This window comes from Panthera pardus, unplaced genomic scaffold, assembly GCF_024362965.1.
Source record: "Panthera pardus isolate Hobbes unplaced genomic scaffold, ASM2436296v1 HiC_scaffold_2, whole genome shotgun sequence".
In the NCBI taxonomy this organism is placed as follows: Eukaryota; Metazoa; Chordata; class Mammalia; order Carnivora; family Felidae; genus Panthera; species Panthera pardus.
The window spans coordinates 59,666,083-59,681,748 of NW_026526765.1; the positions used below are offsets into that span (position 1 = coordinate 59,666,083).

General features: G+C 37.9%; 1 long non-coding RNA gene across 1 annotated transcript; it reads right to left on the reverse strand.

Moving 5' to 3' along the window:
* Positions 1–10,638: 10,638 nt before the first annotated feature.
* Positions 10,639–15,540, reverse strand: LOC109267472 (uncharacterized). Its single transcript, XR_002080120.2, has 2 exons — positions 15,317–15,540; positions 10,639–10,698 (listed from the first exon to the last, which is right to left on the reverse strand). It is a non-coding gene; the product is annotated as an uncharacterized LOC109267472 (long non-coding RNA).
* Between the last annotated feature and the right edge of the window lie 126 nt (positions 15,541–15,666).

Below are 15,666 nucleotides of genomic sequence, written 5' to 3' on the forward strand. Positions count from 1 at the left end.
CATGTCTGGTTCTGATGCTTGCTCTATCTCTTTAAACTGTGTGATATGTTTTGTTTGTTTGTTTGCTTTTTACTTTTGGTATGCCATGTAATTTTTTTCTTGATAGCCAGATATGTTTTGGGGTAAAGGTATTGTTGTAAATAGGTCTTTCATAATGTGGTAGTGGCTGGGGAGAGATACTCTATAGTCCTATGATCAGGTTTCAGTCTTTTAGTGAGCCTATGTCAGGACTGTGAACTTCACAAGTCTTTCTCAGTTTCTTTTCTCCCCTGTTAGGTGGCACAAGGTGGCTGGAGCCAGCTGAAATTGGGTATTTCCCTTCCCCAGGTCAGTTAGGCTCTGATGATACCTTGCCAGGTTAGGCTCTGGTTAACTAGCTGCTCCTGATGGCAGGTCTTGTTAAGAAGAGAGTGCTCCAGCATATTTCAAACTTGTTTATTTTCCCCTCCTTTTGCTAGAAGCATGATGGGATTTTTCTCCCATATTTACCATGGGAATCTGGTAAATCTCACAATATTGTTGTGTGGGGGGGGGGGTAGTCCCCTTATGCCTGCATCTCCCTGTTGTGTGTTTTTTTTCTTTTTTTCAGAGAGAGAGAGAGAGAGAGAGAGAGAGAGAGAGAGCGAGCAGAGGAAGGGCAGAGGTGGTGGGGAGACACAGAATCCAAAGCAGGCTCCAGGCTCTGAGCCGTAAGAGCTGTCAGTACAGAGCCGGACATGGGGCTTGAACTCACGAGCCGTGAGAATATGACCTGAGCCAAAGTCGGACGCTTAACTGACTGAGCCACCCAGGCACCCCCTCCCTGTTGTTTTTAACTCTGAGACTTGTCTGCATTGAGCCTCCAGCAGTTCGTCAATTATGATTTGGGTTTTCCTACCTGGCACTTGTTCCCCCACTGGTACCTGCTTATAAGTCTCTGTTCCAGGAAGTCATGCCTCCCTGTATTCATCTCTCTGACTCTCCAATCTTGAGGGCAGTGGTATGTCCTGCATCTTCCCCACTTTTACATATCCTAGAAGAGTTATTATTTTTTAAGTTTGTTTGACTTTTACTTGTTAGAACAAGAGAGGCAACTTCCAAGTTCCTTACATGCAGAACCAGGAACCAAGGTCACATTAGTCTCTACTTTTGTGTCTGTTTGCAATATTTTTAATAAAAAGGTTAAAATTAAATTAACATGCTCTCAGTTAATCCTTACAATAATTCTCCTCTCCCCTTTTATTATATGAGGACATTGAGATAGGGAGCAGTCACATGACTGGCCTTTATTAAGGTTACACATTAACTAACAGTGGCTCACTGTTATTTATTACAGATGAACTATGTGCCAGCACCTTTCCAATCATAATGCATATCAGATCTCATTCAATCCTCACAGCACTATGTACTAGTTGGTATTATTGTCTCTATTCTGTGATGAGAAAACAGAAACACCATGAGGATAACAAGGTCACAGAATAAGTTATGAATGCAGGATTTGGATCCAAGAAATGTCACCCAAACCTCCACTCTTAGGCCACTCTCTATAAAGAAGTAAAGTAGAGATTAGAACCAACATTTGTCTGTCTCTGGTGGCAGGACTTACCCATTCCACCAGCTGAAGCTTTCAGAACTAGGTGCTTCCCCAGTCACGTTTATTCCACTGCCTGTCCAAGTTTCTCCCTCCCAAGTTTGCACATTGTGCTGAATATTAATACCTCACACTCACTCAGGGATCTGACTAAATTGCACAACCCATTTTCTACTTGGGAGACTCTTTTATTTTTTTCTGCTAAATAATGTAATCTACCTGTAAGTGTTTCATAAAGTATAAGGCAATACAAAAACTTTACTTATTCTCCAACCTAAGTAGCATTTTAAACCTACAACTTTTTGAAAAGTTATTTTAAAAGACTTTTAAAAGAAGCCAAAACTTGTGTTAAGGTTGCTCTTTGGAATTTTCTTTACTCACATCTGCAACTGTAAATGTGTTTTATTTTATACCTATGTCATTGTAGGGTTAGAAGCAAGAAGACTCATGAGTGAGAGGGAGTTTGACTATAAAAGTTTGTTTCCAGGAATCACTTAAGAAGAACTGCATGGAACAGCCTGAGATTTTTCAATTACTCTTCCTTCTAAACTGAAGTACTCTTTTGTCACTTAGATTCTAAGTACCCTCCTGGCTGTGTGTCAGAGCCTCAGCATTCCCAGCCAGAGCTCATCACTCTGACTCTGAGAAAGAAAATATGAAATTTACTTTGGTAAATTATACTTAGTGGGGAAAACAGGAGGGAGGAAATTTCATGCCTGTGTTATGTGAAGTATCACTAGGCCTTGTCGAAGGGCTCTTTTGTCCAACTCTATAAGCAGAAGCAGTTCCACATCCCAACTATATTAGGAAGGTTTATAGATACAGCTAGCAGATTAGAGGTAAGTGTGTGTGTGTGTGTGTGTGTGTGTGTGTGTGTGTGTGTGTTAGTGCTGACTTAGATATTAAAAGAGGTTATGATTTATCTGAAAACATAATAAAAATTTAAAAAGGGAACAGTCTTGCTAAGAGCTAACTGCTGATAGAAAAACTTGATGCACTATTTTATTGAGATTCATAATTAAAATAGGTTATCTGGAGTCCTAAAATATCGTCTTGTAAGATGGGTGTGTGTCCCTTCTCATGATAAAGGGAAAGTAAGTAAAATGGTGCTTTTCTAGCAGACAAAAAACACCGGATGTATTTTTCAATACTATTCTCTCAAGCATCCTGCCTTTGCAGAAAGGACATTAAAGGACTGAGGACAGTAATTGTTCAATCAACACCGAGCTATGCAATATTCTCTGATGCTTCATCTTCTTAAGAAATCAAAACTAAAAAGCGTGAGAAAGTAGACTGATCCTTATTTTTAAACTTAGTATTTTCAAAATATATAGAGAGAGGTAGAAGGAAAGGGGAGGGAGAAGGATATATATATATATATATATATATATATAGAGAGAGAGAGAGAGAGAGAGAGAGAGAGAGAGAGGGAGAAGAGAGACAGTGGCAAGTTCCTTACAGACAAGCTCTTTAATCACCCAGATCTCAAACTTAGTGATTACAATAAAACATAAAACAGTCAAATATTTAATAAAAACACAGTCAGAACTTGACCTCTAATACTCATAGGTGCATTGTATATATCAGGTTTCCCAGAAACAGGAGTCATAAAAACAGGTTACTTATAAAGAAGTATTTTCTCTCTCCATCCAAGTAAATTCTTCCCCTGGTAACCATGCAGCTGTTGCAGTAGCCTTTAGATGTTGGGTGCAAATTTCCTTTACATTTCCTAACACTAGACAAAAGTAAATCAAAATCTGAATTTTCCTTAGCTTTCAGAATTTCAAAAAAAAAAAAATTTTTTTTTTTGACAAGTCCATGCTAGAAGATTGGGCTAAGTCAATTAGCCAGATACTGTAAAGGATCATGATTCAGAGGGTTGGAACTGCTGGATTTTCAATTTTAAAGTCAGCGTTACTCAGCCTGGAATGCACTCTAGGTCACAGCCCTCAGCACATGCCCCTTGCAATCATGGCCACCAGACATTTTTCTTTCACTGTGGGAAAGTGTCAAATCCTTTCTCTTTGTGTGTGCATGTTTGAGTCACAGGAAATGGTCTTTACATCCCATTCATAGGACTGAATGAGGTGTGAGAACATTTTACTTTCATATAAGTGTTTCATGTCTTTATTAAGCTGTATTTGCCTTTGTTTCTTTTATATAACTGTTTTAAAATTCTAACAATTATAAAAATGATATAGATTCATTATGGAAAATTTGGACAAACAGAAAATAACAGGAAAGAAGTAGGGAAGCTATCTAAAATTATGCAAAGACAAATATTGTTAGCATTTCCTATTGTTTGGAAGTCTTTTAAAATTAAACTATGAATTATAAACTTTTTATTATTAAGGGTCATTTTCATATTTTCAAGTAAAGTACCTATGAAATGATTTATAATTTCATCATAAATAATTTTGATAACTATGAAGTGCATAGGTATGACAAAGTTGTAATAATTTTTATTGTAAATAATGTTTATTAGAATAACAATGAAAACTGAGAAATAAACCCAAAACTGTATCTATATAATTAGAGGCAATTAAGCATAAAAGAAATAACACTGGCTTTGGTTAAAGTCAAAAGAGATGGATTTAGGCCCAGCTTTGACACAAATCTATAGCGTGATTAAGAATAAATGGCTTTACTTCTCTTAAATTCAGTTTCATCTGTCAAACAAAGGGGGTGGATTTTATCCCTAAGGTACTTCCTTGTGTTAAGTTGTCTGATACTAGGTGGAGTCAGCAGTTGAACATCTCATTGCCAGATTTTACCTTCACAGGCAATCACTTCTGAACATTCAAATTATTTAGTTCTGTTGTCCATTTATAAATAAGCTTATCCAGATGATCTCTTTAATTCCCATCAATGAAAACACAGCCAAAGAAGAAAATTAACTTAAGAGTTATTCTGTTAGTCATAAATTCATTCACACTTTAAGCAGACTAAATTGACATAGGACAGAAGTGACTTTTAGAGCTACAATACAGTCAAGTTCTTTGCTCAAGCAAAGTATCAGATAATCTCCAACAATATTAAAAAACATTTATATAAGAATCACAGAATCAACTTGAAAGACATTGGAGCAATAATATAATCTAGTCTAGCCTCATATCATAGATGATAAATTCAAATATATATAGGAACCATAAATAAAGGTACAATAAATGTCTCCTTATATCTCACCTATTTCACTGAATAAATAAAACCAATGATTCAGTGACAGGCACTACAGTAAACTGGAAAACATGTGTCCAGAAAAATACAAAGGTGTTGCCATGAGAATGTGGACACAGCATAACCAAATCTGAATTTTCAAGAGAAGCTGGCAATCCAAATTTCTATGTGCGTGAGTGTTTGTATGTGTGTGTGTGTGTGTGTGTGTGTGTGTGTGTGTGTGTGTGTGTGTGTAAATTCTCTGGTTCCTAATTTTGGCTCAAAGGTGTTTTACCCCCCTTTTCCTGCACTATGTGCGCCAAACAGTGGGCCATCAATTTGTAAACCTCCAACTAACATAGAAAAGTTGACTTCCTCCATTTTCTGGAATGCATGCTGCATAGACATGGTACTGAAGCATTCAGGCAAAAAGTGGAAGACCAAGCTAACCATTTGGGTAAGGGAGGACTTAACTTCTATTGCCCTAAAACATGCTCAACATTTGGACTCAAGAAGATCAATTTTAAAACCATTTTCTCCAACTAGGTACATGTCTGCCCACCTATGAAAAAAGTATATGATGATGATTTGATTGTTTTATCCATAGGCAAATTAACATGTGGCTCTTTGGTTTTCAGAGTCAGCATACTAAAAAATTAACCCGTTTTAAGTGAACTTGGAAAAAAGCATTACTATCACTGTAAGCAATTTCCTTGAACTCAGTTTGAATAATAATTTTATCTCAAAGCCTCTGATCCTCTAACCTCACCTCCAGCCACAGAAAGGAGCAGCATCACAGAAAGAGAAATTCCACTACTTCATTAATGCACTGAATATTAGAACACTTGTCCCTCCTTCTTATTCCTATAAAAACATCTGCACATGGGCCCAGGTGGCTTGCAAATATGTTCCATGATGCAGGCCAGCTTTCAGCCCCTTCCTATCACCCTCTGTCTTGTCTCCTTTCTGCCAGCGTGCATTTCCCTTTTAAACATCTAACGCTTAGTGAAAAAAATCAATGTTAACAGGTTAAAAGTTAATGTGCTTCACCTGTTTCACCTCCTTCTATTAGTAAACTTGGACCAGAAAAATGGGGATTTGACATATTACCCCTTTGCCTATCTCTCCAATAGAGGAAATTATGAGGGGTGCTCAAGAGCTGTTCATCAAAATGTCAGGCTCCGATTTGCTAAAATCATTACAACACCTGCTTTCTGGGAATTATCGTGAAATCTTGCTCCTTTCCCCTTTGTATAAAGCCTGCTATAGGCCAAGAAATATACCTACCCACAGCTTTTATTTACAATTCAAGGCCTATTTGGGATAGTGGGGAGGAAGGAAATTTCAGTAATCAGCTTATGGTGCACAGTCCTTAGAGGATGGGGCTGAAAGGCATCCAGACCACTTGGGAAGCTGCTTGAGATGACGGAGTTCTTACAAGATTGCAGGGGACAATCTAAAGTTTCCATTAGTTCAGACTCAGTAAGCTATGCTCTGAGAACAGTTTCACCTGTAAACTATCTCAACACCAGCTGAAGCAGCAAGCATCTGATATTCAGGTAGATTAGAAGAAATACTTTTTAAAGAAGCAATTCTGAACCATTTAAAAGTCATACAAAAGGCTCAAAATGGCAATCGTATTGAGAGCACGTGAAGAACTTGGGTTCCTGAAACTAAAGCTTATACTGAAGACTCAGATCTTTACCACTTTCCATGTTCTATTTTCTTGCATAGTGCTCATGCTTGCCCCCCCTGTTAGTCACTCGATGATACCCTAAGCAAAAGGAATGGTGGGTAAATACTTGGCTCGCTGCAGGATTTTAAGCAGCTTTAAAAAAAAATTTTTTTTAACGTTTATTTATTTTTGAGACAGAGAGAGACAGAGCATGAACAGGGGAGGAGCAGAGAGAGAGGGAGACACAGAATCTGAAACAGGCTCCAGGCTCCGAGCTGTCAGCACAGAGCCCGACGTGGGGCTCGAACCCACGGACCGTGAGATCATGACCTGAGCCGAAGTCGGATGCCCAACCGACCAAGCCACCCAGGTGCCCCTTAAGCAGCTTTTAATTCCCAAACTGCTCCTGCCTTTTTATCTACCACCTCTACAGCTAGAAGGGTAAGAGCTAAAAGACAGAGACCATAAACCCTGAAGATTAAAAGGATGAAAGTCTCACTAAATTCAGCTGCTGATTTTCCCAAGCATGAGCCATGTTCTCCCACTACTTAACATGATCAGAAGTAGCAAATAAAAACACAGGACACCAGTTAAACTTGACTTTCTGATAAATAATGTTTTTTTATTATATATCCCAAATATTGCATGAGCATACCTGTACTAAAAATTATTCATTGTGTGGCTGAAATCAAATTTAACTGGCTGTCCTGTATTTTATTGGACAATCCTACCACCAATGGATTCAGGAAAATGGTTGGACTTTACAGTCTAGTGAACTGAAGAAAAAATTCATTCAACAAAGCACGTGAACAATAATTTAAAAATGTAGAAAGCTCTTAACTGCCAGAAAAAGACTAAAGGACCCACCTTATCCTACCTCTTTATATAATCAGCTAGCCCAGTGATTCCACCATGGTTGTACATTAGAGTCACCTGCGAAAGAGCCAAACATTTCTGATTCTTATACCAAATGAATAAGAATGGGATTTTTTAAAAACATTTTCTGTGATTCTAATGGGCAGTCAGGTTGAGAACCATTGAGCTAAAGAGGCAGTAAAGAAAAGCTGGAGTGCAGGAGCGAGTGCATGCCTGTGTTAACCCAGGTTCCCAAACTTTGCTGCACGTTGCATTCTCCCAGGGATCTTTAAAACTTACTGATGCCTGGCACCCACCCCCAGACATTCCAATTTAATTAGTGTTGGGTACAGCCTGAGCATCAGGAGTTGTAAAAGCTCCTCATTAATGTTCTATATTAGGTGTTTCTAATGTAGAACAAAGTTTGGAAACCACTCTTTGAAATGTACATACGTATATCTATTTCTTAGACTGAGAGTAGCACTGCTTATTTTTGTGGCAGTTGGAATGAAATCAGACCTTCCCATCATATTTAAGAATAGACAAGATGTTAGTTTTTTTAACCTATTTTTCCCTTTGACTGGGAGATTTAAATCCTGTGAAAGATATGCTGTTTTCAAGAACTTAACTCTGCCTGTTTATAGGACGCTTATTAATCCCTTTGGCAGGAGTTTTATTGGTAGGAGGATAACAGTCACCAAGACCCTTTCGTAACTCCCTGCCTTCAGTCATATATAATAATAATAATTACATGCCGATGTAATTCATAAGACATACCTATTTTGTTCATAGAGATTTGGGCCTTGCTATATTCAAATGCAGTCAAAAGGTACACTGTACTCCTATGAGTTTTCTTACAAATTGTAAATGCACATTGGTCTATGGAATTGTTACTCTTCCAACATTAAAAGGTTACTCAGCCCAGAGAGATTATTCAGTACTGATCTGACAGAAAGTGCAAGAGTGTTACTTTTTAGTGCCAAAAGCCAATAGATCCAAATTTCCAAAGAAGCATGCTTTGTGGGAGAAAATGGGCTTTGCCCCAGCTGGTTGGGTAATCTGAGAGCCGAAGGAAGACATGAGTGTCAGAGAGGACACCTGACAAGTTCCAGAACTTCAGCTCAGAGAAGTATTTCACAAGACTGACCAATTTATCAAAAGTAGCCAAGTACTGCCAGCATGTAGTATGTCATAGGGGAGTTGATGGGGTTCATCTGTGATGAAGCCAGGGTCCAAGCATCCTGCCTGATAATGCAGAGGCAAATAAAATGGTAAAGCAATATTTGAAGAAAGGATCATATCCCATATCAAGGCTTCCTAAAGTTTTATCACCATGGTAGGAAAAAGGGAGTTTTACTATCTGTCTAAGGTATGTAAGACCCACAAAACACTTTCTCATTCCTCATATTTTAAGAAAACTTTGTAAACATAAGATTAGCTTTTTAAATATGAATAACTAATACTTCTCATACATTTCTCATTATTACGCTTTTGGGCTATCTTGCTTAGTTGGGCATTCCATAACCAAAAGACTTTAAGAATTACTGCAATTATACACCCTTTTTAATATTTTCTATTTTTGGAAAATTAATAAGACAACATATTTTGTTTTGCACGAAATAGATAAACCTGTCCATGACATGATAAAGTATCAGGAAAACGTGAGTTTTAAAACTTTAAGTTAATCAAGGGTGGATCTTCCTTTAAAATAATTTAATACAAGTCTGCATTTACATAAAAGTGAACATTTCCTTTGGCCAAAAATGCTTTGCTTTACAGGCCCTCCCATAGGGTTATTTTTTACACCAGGTTCCTGAGTATAATTTAAAATGCCTGAATTAAAGAAATTACATCAATATGTAAATTCTCAATGAATAAAAACTGATTCAAGTGAGGGACACATATTATCATAAGTGAACGAAGTGATTAAAATTTCAAAGGTTATCAAATATCCTAAACTACACATTTGGCATACCATCTCTGAGACATTTAATTTGTTTCACAGTTAATACATTTTCTGCATATTTGATTCAGAATTAAGAATACAAGTTACTTAGTTCTCTCCATTTACAGAGTCCTCATTTAAATTAATGAATTTCATTTTTCATTCATTAAGGAAATTTGACTTTAGCACCTAGCTCTCCCATGCACTATGACCCTTGCCAAGAGAAACCACAGTGAGTAAAACATATAAAGGCCTTTCTAGCCTCAAATAGCTTACAGTTTAGTGAGGCAGGCAGACATAAATGACACAAATTACTGTAAACTATTGTAAGTGTTCCAAAAGGATAAGCCCAGGGTGCTATAAAACTGTACATAAAAGACATGCTCTAGGATAAGGACTCAGAAAAGGGGAACTCTTTTCTGTCCCAGAGGGAGTGACATCTTGGCTAAGACAATGCTCTTAATAATAGCTGACATTACTGACATCATGCTAAATGTTTAAAAAGTATTAAACTACACAATGACCTATTGAATTAGCTCCTTTGATTATTTCATTTTGTACTTGAAGAAACTGAGTCTTAGAAAGGCTAAGAAGTTTGTTAAAGGTAACACTGCTACGGAGAAACACAGCCTCCAAATGAACCCAGATGTTGACTCTAGAACATGTACTGTATTCTGAACCATGAGTCATAGGGTCTCTACAGCTGTGGACAGTCTGTGCCAGTCTACAATAACAACATACTTAAACAACAGAGAATTTATTTCTCACAGTTCTGAAGGCTGAGAAGTCTAAGATCAAGGTGCTGGCCCATTCCTTGGTGAGGGCTCTCTTCCTGATTTGTAGATGCCACCTTCTTTCATGGCCTTTCTTCTGTGGGACATGGGGGAGAGAGAGAGACAGAGAGAGAGAGAGAGAGAGAGAGAGAGAAACAGAGAGAGAGAAAGAGAGAGAGACAGAGAGAGAGAGAGAGAGAGAGAGAGAAAGATCTCCATGATCTTTCTCTTTCTCTTGTTATAAGGACACTAACCTTATCAGATTAGGGTTCCACGCTCTTGACATTATCCAACTACAATTACCTCCGAAAGCCTATCTCCAAATACAGTCACAGTGGAGGTTGGGGCTTCAACATATGAATTTTAGGGGGAAAATTTCAGTCTGCAGAATAGAATAAACTAAATAATAGGAGAAGAGTGTTCCAGATGAAGAATAACTATGACCTCACATAACTTAAGAATATAGTTTCATAACAAATACATGTGTTTGCTTAATTTTCTAGCTGAAACTAGCAAGGTAACCATCTCTCCCAACAGAATCTAATTTTTGTAGCAGAAAGACGCTCTTTCAGATAAAATATTTGTAAAGACTGTCACCTAGTGGCAACACGCAGGAGGTAGTTCATGGGCAAGGATTATTGAACAGGTGTACTCAGCTGCTTACTTGGGGACGCTGACTCATCCATTTCTCCTTTTCCTGCGTACACTCCCAAGTTGTTTTTTTCTAGGAATAAGATATATGAAACTAAGTGTTACAACATCAAGACAATCTCCACTTCTTTCCACCAAATTTATGTGCGCATGCACACACACACACACACACACACACACACACACAGAAAAGCAGTGTGACAGTTTCAAGCTCTCAAAGAACAAGACCCTAAGTTTTATCCTGTCTCACTCTGAATCAGACCAAATAAATTAGGGCCAAGAGAACAGTAATTAATATAAATCATAACTAGTGAATATGTTCTATTTTGCGGTGCAGATTTGGGTCACTATACTGGATAAAGAGCCTCAACTAGTTGGGATGCTGACAGAAAATAAAAGAAATATGTAATGGGCACTGAAAGATAGGATATGATAAATAGCAACTACAGTCTTGTGAATAGGTGCAAAAATTAAAACTGGTATTTTTAATTTACATATATATCTTTAGACTGGGAACTATTCTGGGCAAGTAAAAACTATAGCTGATATGACACTTCAGTCTTAATTCTAACTGTCTTGGGTGCTAAAATCACCTGAAGTTAGCTTAACAGAGGCATAATGGTAACATGAAGTGGTGCCAAGAAGGGGATTACATACAAACTATTTTGGGTCCTTATTTTACTGCACTATACACTAGGCCCCTTCATTTAGGATAAGTCTTCCTTCAACCAATGCATTTTTCTCAGAGAAGCCATCTTAGATCCTATCTCTGGATGTTAGCAACTTCCAGTTTTGGCCTCATAGCATCCTAAATGTAAAGTGGGAACATGAAAAGTTAATTACTTCACTCAAGCTCAGACTTAAGTATTATTGAGTGTATTGGTTAAAACCCTTCATGTTACAAGTAGCAGAAAACAAAAATTAAGACACTTGAGCAAAGACTAAATAGTTCATGGATATCTCTAGCTTGATGTAAGGCACAAACAAAATTACCTGGACTCTTTTTCAACTTCTCTAATTATTAGCTCTGCTTCTGAGTTTATTCCTAACAGACTTAAGCTTCATAGAACTAGGATAGCAGCTGGCAGCTCTGGGCTACAAAGTTTAGGTACAAAGTGGGTTAACAAAATCCATTTTCCAGAAGTCTCAGTGGATATTCCATTCTGTTTCACTGACTTGGATTCAGTTGCATGCCCATCTTTGAACAAATTACTATAACCAAAGTGATGGGCTACCTTACAACTGAAGGGTAGTATCAAACAACCCACATGGTTGAAAATGGAGAGAAAGATGAATTATTAAAGAATAATTGGAATGCTTCAGACAAGAAAAAGAGTATGGAATTGGTTCTGGGAAGCTAACCAATAAATGTCAACAATGGCAGGATGATGCACCTTTGCTCCAAGTGAGGACTGCATCTGTTGAGGAGGAAAAGGAGTATAGCAATAGAGCTTATCAAAAATTGAAGCTGGATACACATAGCAGAGCCAAGGAAGACTGCCACTATCATTATTATTACTATTAAAGAGTCAAATCCACCTGCCTGGTACAGTCATTCATGTAGATAACTAATTAACGCAATAACTGTGACGGTTAAATTTCCTGGTCACTTTTAAAATGGTTCTTTTGTTGTTGTTTGTTGTTGCTGCTATAGTATCTTACTCTTCTCCTGTTCTGTGGATTAAGACAATCACCAAAGTCCTACACACAGCCCTCTCTTCTCTCTCTTAGACTTTTTCTTGATCTCAGCCATTCTCTGGGTTTCAATCACCACAACCTTGAATGTAACTTCTAAAACTTCGTTTCTTGGCCCATCCTATGAATTATGGAGCTTTGTAAATTATCCAGTTTCTATTTGCAAACTGTGTCATAGAGCCTTGGTATTGTTCTTGTTTGTCTAGTGCTCCAAACTAGCTGAGAACTTTACTTAATAATATAAATGAATAAGAAAGTCTAAACCATACTCTCAGTAAGAGTTCATTTTGGTAAATGCCTCTTTCACTAAGTTCTAAATTCCTTGAGGACAAAGACTATTCCCCTATAATACCAAAAGCAAATTTAGTCATTCAGTTAGTTCATGTCAAAATACACACAGCTTTCAGTACGATGCAACACTCTTTCAACACCATTTCTGGTAAACAATCCTCTTATTTCCACTGGAACAGTCATAGTGAAGGAATGATGGCCAGTTCACAATAGCAGTCTCTTCTAGTTTTGAACAGCTATAATATTAAAAATTGTATTGGGAAGGAGGGTTGTTCTTTCCCATCATTTAAATTCCCTGCCTATGCTTGGTGAATCCAAAACCTGTGTGAGGAAGCAAAATCTCACCTCACATTATGTAAACTGAAAATGACAGATAATATGCTTTTTTTTTTCTGACCCATGGCATTTAGTGCATGGTCTGTGGACCTCATCTGGGTATGTGCATCTGTATTTGGAACTATGAATCTTAATCAAGTTTTCCAAACAAGCAGGGACCATCTAGAATTATTTCAATTGTGACATCTAGTGTCCAATGGTGGTAGTGGTAACAACTTATCCAGACTGTTCCTAAGGAATGACCATAATTATGAAATAGCTAACTTCTATGATTTTGCTAATGTCCCCTCCCCTTGAATGCACTTCCCCTTAGCTCAGCCATCCTTAATGGCCCTGCTCAAGCGTCACCTGCACTGTGACACATTAAAGGAGCACCCACACAAAATTGACCTCTCCCTTCACACAACTCTTTTAGTGTAAGGTATGTACTATTCACATGGCATTAATATATAGCCCTGCAGTTATTTATGTTTTATTTTTTAGTCCCCTACTGTATTCTGAACATCTTTCAGACAGAGGTAGGGATTATCACATCTCTGAATTCCTTCCACTATGCTTAACACATTGTGGCCACTCAGTTAATAGTTTAAAATATTAAAACCTAGATTTGGAATAAACATTAGTGAAATGTAGGTCTACCTTCTCATGTAACAAAAAAAAAAAAAAAATGAAGTTCAGATCATGGTTGACCTAGGCTAGAATGTTGTCTTACTTATGGAGTTGGGTTGAGAAATCTTTGTTAAATGATAGGGAAAATGGAATTTCATTTACTCAAGAACACGGGAGTGATGACAAATGAACAAGCACCTGGCTCATTCAGACCCAAAGTGCATCTGCTAGGCAACTGGAAGGTATCAGTTGTTGCCAGTCTTCAAACCTATGTCAACCCTTCATTGTCTGGCCTCACTCAGTTAGAACTAGAGGTCCACAGGATACAAAAATGCTGATTCAAAGGGGGCACATGCACCCCAATGTTTACAGCAGCGTTAGCAACAATAGCCAAATTACAGATAGAGCCAAAAAGCCCATCAAATGATGGATGGATAAAGAAGATGTGTGTGTGTGTGTGTGTATACGTACATATATATATATACACACATACATACATATATATACATATATATGTATGTATATATAATGGAATACTATTCAGCGATCAAAAACAATGAAATCTTGCCAAGTGCAACAACATGAATGGAACTAGAGGGTATGCTGCTAAGCGAGGTAAGTCAGAGAAAGATAAATAGCTTATGATTTCACTCATGTGTGGAATTTGAGAAACATAACATAACATAGGGGAAGGGAAGGAAAAATAACATAAAAACAAGAGAGGGAGGCAAACCATAAAAGACTCGTAAATACAGAGAACAACCTGAGGGCTGCTGGAGGGGAGGTGAGTGGGGGGTATGGGTTAAATGGGTGATGGGCATTAAGGAGGGCACCTTTTGGAATGAACACTGGGTGTCACATGTAAGAGATGAATGAATCACTGAGCTCTACTCCTGAAGCCAAGACTACACTGTATGTTAACTAACTTGAATTTAAATAAATAAATTTAAAAAAAGAACTAGAAGTCCACAAAAGAAACTGAAAAGAGGAAAGCAAGGAGGGTGTAGCACCCTAAGACCTAAAGCCAGACTCAATAAGACTGATCACCTCTGCCATAATACAAGAGAAATGAGGACTAAGTAATAAATTTTGAAAGACAGAACTCACTGGTGACATTGAGAACAGCCATTTTTACTGGACTTGTGGGGACCCAAACCTTAAGTGGGAAAAAAATGTAAGAATAAAAGTAAGATAATGAAGATAGTCAATATCAATTTTTTTCCCAGGAATTTTGTGATCAAGGGAAGCAAATAGCTGGCTGGAGTCAAGGAAGATTAGAATTATTTTTTGAGATGTAAGTCCTTACAGCATGCTTATTTGCTGCTAAGATCCACCAAGGAAGAAAAACACTGATGATGAAAAAGAGAGGAGCTATGGCCAAGGGCTCAAGTAGGCAAGAAAGATGATCTCAAAGCACATGACCTTTAGAACAATTACTAGGACTCAGAATTGCTCAGTATATTCTGGCTATTGTTAGTTCTGATTGCTTAAATTTTTGAATTATGAATAGACATCACGCTTACAAAACATAAATTCGTTATTTAAACACGTACGCAAGAGCTTGGCCTCTAGCAGCAGACTGCATTAGTTCAAATTCTAGCTCTTCCATTTGACCAATATACCTTTCTTCTTGGGGCTGTTTTCTTTACAGAAAAGAGAGGGTACTACCTACTTCCTAAGGCTGTTTGTGGACTTAACTGATATAATCCGCATAGAATTTAACACTGTACTGACAAATGTCAATGCCATTATAATGATACCTGTCATCCTGTTCTATAACAGTAACTGTGCTTCTGTCCTTTGATGAGTTTAGGCACTGTCACACTGATTCAGACTCCTGGAACCCTGGGGAGATAAGTGAGGGCATGGCCCTCGGAGCGCAAGCCGGCCAGTCTGCGGTAGGAAGCAGGAGGCTTCTGCACACCACAGATTTTCCCACTGTCTCGCCTTTTAGTGACACTGTCTCTCCCGAAGGTAATGGCGAATAAACAAACAATATGGCAATTCAAAGTGGACGCCGAAGACACGCAGAAGAACAACTCTGAGTAAAGCCGATCAGCTAAAGAACTACGTCTGCGCCTGCGCAAAGCCCCAGTCTGGCCACGTGCAT